The sequence below is a fragment of the Ixodes scapularis genome, unplaced genomic scaffold (genome assembly GCF_016920785.2).
Source record: "Ixodes scapularis isolate PalLabHiFi unplaced genomic scaffold, ASM1692078v2 ptg001612l_1___fragment_1__unscaffolded, whole genome shotgun sequence".
NCBI lineage: Eukaryota > Metazoa > Arthropoda > Arachnida > Ixodida > Ixodidae > Ixodes > Ixodes scapularis.
This window is the reverse complement of record NW_024610176.1, coordinates 129,222-134,027: the sequence shown is the minus strand read 5'-3', so window position 1 is coordinate 134,027 and position 4,806 is coordinate 129,222. Positions and strand designations below refer to the sequence as shown.

General features: G+C 41.9%; 1 pseudogene; it reads left to right on the top strand.

Annotated features, from left to right (window-relative positions):
• Positions 1-827: 827 nt before the first annotated feature.
• LOC120841821 lies at positions 828-1,310 on the top strand (annotated as a pseudogene).
• The last annotated feature ends 3,496 nt before the right edge of the window (positions 1,311-4,806 follow it).

Sequence of the window (4,806 nt, the reverse complement as noted above, 5' to 3'; positions counted from 1 at the left end):
AACTACCGCCCCGTATCTTTAACGTGCATAGTATGCAAATCATTTGAGCACATTATTTCTAAAGCTTTATACAAGTATTTTGAATCCTCTAACATTTTTCATTCTAACCAACATGGGTTTCGCCAGAAACTATCGACGGTCACGCAACTCATAGAAACATTTGACGATTTTTCAGCGTCTTCTAATGAGAGAGGACAGATTGATGCGATATGCCTTGACCTTTCTAAGGCGTTTGATAGAGTACCACACACTGAACTACTTCATAAACTTTCTTTGCATGGTGTAAATCAGAACGTGATATTCTGGATCAGGGCGTATTTATTTAATCGGCTGCAGTATGTAGAGGTTAACGGTGACCGTTCAATTGTATCTGAAGTGCCTTCGGGCGTCCCCCAGGGGTCAGTACTCGGGCCAGTATTATTTTTAATTTACATTAATGATATCGCGGCGGAAATAAAACAAGGGGTTACTGTGCGACTATTTGCGGATGATTGTCTGGTATATTCAAAAATCGAGGAGCAAGACGACCAGCGCAGATTAAGTGCATCTGTTGGGTCTATTCAGGACTGGTGCTCGAAATGGAAGATGAAAATTAATACACAAAAAACTGTTTTCGCACGAATAACTAACAAAACTAAGAATGTTCTTTCTTATACTTACGAGCTTGATGGGAGTCCTTTGGTTGAAGTTGATAGTTTTAAATACTTGGGTGTGACACTTTCTATCGTGGTCCGTAAAAAGTCATCTGGAGTAAACACATAAATAAAATATGTCACAAAGCAATGAAAAAGCTTTGGTTTTTAAGACGGAATCTTGCCAGTGCTCCGCCTAAAGTGAAGTTAATGGCCTACACAACGTATATTCGGCCTACCTTGGAGTACGCTGCATCGGTATGGGACCGCTATAGAAAAAATTAAATTGGTGAACTCGAAAAAGTTCAGAGGAAAGCGGCGCGATTTATTCTATCCAAATACAAGCGACTTGATTCTGTCACAGATATGCTGAACAGCCTCAACCTCCCCTTACTTTCTGTCCGTCGAAAAATTGCTCGACTAAAGTTTTTCTTTATATTTTCTCATCACCTGTATAACATTAACCCGGATTCTAGATTAGCACATCGCGCATCGAGAGAACTCAGATACGTTAGCACTAATCAGTTTGAAGTGCCCAAATGTAATATTGACGCTTATAAGTTTTCTTTTTTCCCTAGAACTGTGAAAAACTGGAATGATCTCCCATAAAATATATTGTCATTGGACTGTTTAAATGATTTTGAGAGCGCCCTTTTGAATATGACTGGTTTGGAATGATAAATAGTAGTTAAATATTTTTTGGAAACTTCGTTAAAGATTTCGAGTGCTGAGTGTTCATTTTGTTGAGTGCTATATAATATATTGAATGTTTGTGCTATTTCAGCCCCTTTATTTTAAGTGAATGTCGCTAAATGTGTACTGTATTGCAGTCCTGATGTTGTATGTTTCAGTGCTCTTCTATACCCCACACCTGTTAAAGCCCCTTACTTGGGGTGAACAGTATTCATAAATAAATAAATAAAAACAAAGAACTGAGACGACCAAGACGCGCAGCACTATCTAGAGAATTTTTTATTGTTGCAACTCGCACCAGTTACGAAAATCTGGACAACCCGCGCATTTAGAATGTTCCAGGCAAAAGTATGGATGAAAATCAGGCTGGAAAGCATCACAAGTGGTCACAGGCACTTATTTTGCCAGTCCGCTAGTGAACGTCGATTTCGTCACTATTCTTGCCCTGGACTAGCACCGTAATCATAAAGTCACTAAACGCTTGTGCTTGATTGAGAGACACTGCATTCGGTGCAGAACGTAGTTTTCTTCCTACTCTGAACACATCTTAGGTGAGCAAATTGAGTCGTGACAATAAATTTGAGGGATGTATTTTCGCCCACAAAATAGTATTTAATTACAATTGTATTTGAAATACCCACATTTTAATATTTAAATACACACATGAAATACATTACCCAATTTGTAATTAAATACAAACGCAAAATACACAATGTATTTGAAATACGTATTTCAAATACTTGTATTTGCAATGTTGCCCATCCCTGATATGTAGATATGTGTGTCTGTGTGTGTGTGTGCGCACGTGCGTGCGTGCGTGTGTGCGCGCGTATGTGTGTGTGTGTGTGTGTGTGTGTGTGTGTGTGTGTGTGTGTGTGTGTGTGTGTGTGTGTACTAAAAAAAGGCAAAAAAAAAAACATTCTCCACGTGGTTTTGAATTAAGAGCTCCACTGCCCTCAATTTCAGTTTACTAAGGCCCGCTTCAGACGTGGCAACTTTTCCAGCAATTTTGAGGTTGCTGGCGGGTTGTTCCCTAGGTTTTCCCAGATCAAAACAAATTGTTGAGATCGGGTTCGGCTCGAAATGGACGAGCAACTCAAGCAACTAGGAGAAGTGTGAAGTGGCAGCAGCCAATCAGGAATGCAATATTTTCACGTGACATCCCTGTGGTGGTGACAATGACAGCTAAAGACTTGGTTCTGGTTTGAAATGGATCGTTTTTGGAAATAAACCGTTTCAAAAAGACGAGTTAGTATTTTCAGCACAATTTAAAGATATAAAAACATGTTTTTTTACGTAACTGTGCATCTGAATAAAGCAAGGAAAATAAAATTTCATGATGATGATGGCAAGCTCAGTTGTCATCATCATCACCACCACAGGGGTTTCACGTGAAAATATCACATTCTCGATTGGCTGCTGCCGCTTCAAACATCCCTATTGAAAAATCCACCAGACCGGTTTGGTGTGTCCTAGTGTTTTCTGACGTAAACATCAGACCGGCCTGGTGTGTTCTGGTGCGCACGTCAGTCCAGCCTAACGTGTTCTGTTGTCCCCACTAGAACACGTTAGGCTGGTTTGGTGTGCCCATCACATCATCCTAGTGTGGTCTGATGTGCACATCAAAACACACCAGGCTGGTCTGATGTGCACAACACAGCACACCAGAATGGCTTGATGTGCACACTACGCCACACCAGACTGGTCTAATGTCCACACCAAGGCACACTAAACTGGCCTGACATGCACACCAGGGTGCCTCTGGTGAGCACACATTACGGATATATGTATGGTGTTGAATGAAAACATGTTTTCTTGTAAAATTATATAAGATGTACAGAGCTCAAACACCACATTTGATTTTATAAGGTGCTTAATTGAAGGGGCGATGCAACGATTCACTTCAAATAATATGTACTGTGCATAAGCATGTTGGCACAGTGTAACAAACGTTTACCTATATGCAATAGCCTGATGGAAAGAATACAGGTTTGCCTCGTCAACAATCGTCAGCAGCTTGTCATCAATGAAAACTTGAAAATATTTTAGTCGGCATTTGACATCATCAGAGGCCGTAAACATGGGTTCCGCAGGCTCCAGAAAACACCGGTCTTCTTTTCCCCAGTCAAAAACTTGCGTCGGTGACTTTTGCTTCTTTCTTGACGTTGACAGAAGTGGACAGGCGGGCGTTCTGCCTTCAGTTTCGTTATCGCTTGGAAGTTCTGTTGTTAGGCCCTTCGTTGGCAAGTTCTCCTCGTCACTGTCACTCACTTCACTATCACTAGGTCCCGCATCAGACACTGTTCCACTTTCTGGAATCAAAACCACACAGGGACGATCGCGACACCGTGTCTGGTAGAAAGATCCCGATGGAATTTCCTTTGGGCAGCAGTAGAATACGAAGCCTAAAAGAAAAGAGCACCACGTCAAATTCTACCAGAAAACAGGGATGTACTAAACCACGCCAAACAGGAAGCTTTCTCCCGACAATTAAAGCCGATTCCTCGTGCACAGGTATGTAAAATTCAGAGTGAACGCCCGCCCCTAAAGTAAACTACTAAAACACTGCCAAATCTAAGCACGGAACACCACAGAAATCACAGAGCTACTATGCGACTCCTCCCTTAAGACAGTTTCACATGCAGCGACTGTGCGAAAAAAAAAATCGGTGCGACAGCCGACGCAGCGAGTGCGATCGCAATGTTTGGTTTCACATGCTCCAACAACCGCGCGATTTCTGTCGGAGCGGCTGGCGCTTCGGACACGGACGCGACGCGTTTCACTTTGTCTAAAATACAACAAAAACGTCTTAATAAGCATACATGTTTTAGGAATGCAATATGTAACCAGAAATTTATAATAACGAAGCATTAAATCAGAAGCTTTTATGTGCCTACATTTATTTTCGCGGATGAAAGCTGGCTAATGAACGGCTGATTGACGAGAAAGCGATCGCACCGGCTCTGCGGCAAAATACCAACTTGGTGGAAACCAGTTGCAGAGCCGCTGCGACAGTGCGACTGCGATTTTAATCGCACATATACTAGAAATCGCACCGATTTCGGGCGAGAATCAGAGCATGTGAAAGAGCCTTCGCATATCTACTATGTACTTTTTTTTCCCCCGACCTTCATACGTTTCAGGGTAAAATACGTCAGCGCTATGGAATCCAGAACTTGTAAAAATTCAAAATTAGCATATTTCAGAGCAAAGTACTGCTTACCTTTGTAACAGCAGGTCGAAGTGCGTAGCACGGCGTGGACGATACGCATCTTGGGCGCCGCCATGCACATCGCAGCCGACGGAGCGACGGAGTATCTGGAAACCCCTCGCGGCGAAAAGTCGAGACCGCGAAACCGAAACCAGAAAATGTATTTTCTAAGATACGTTAAACATTTTGCATGAGTATTGCTTTGGGTCCCAAAAACACTATTTTTATATTAAATGTGTCCTAAAAATACACAAACATTTTTTAAAGTAC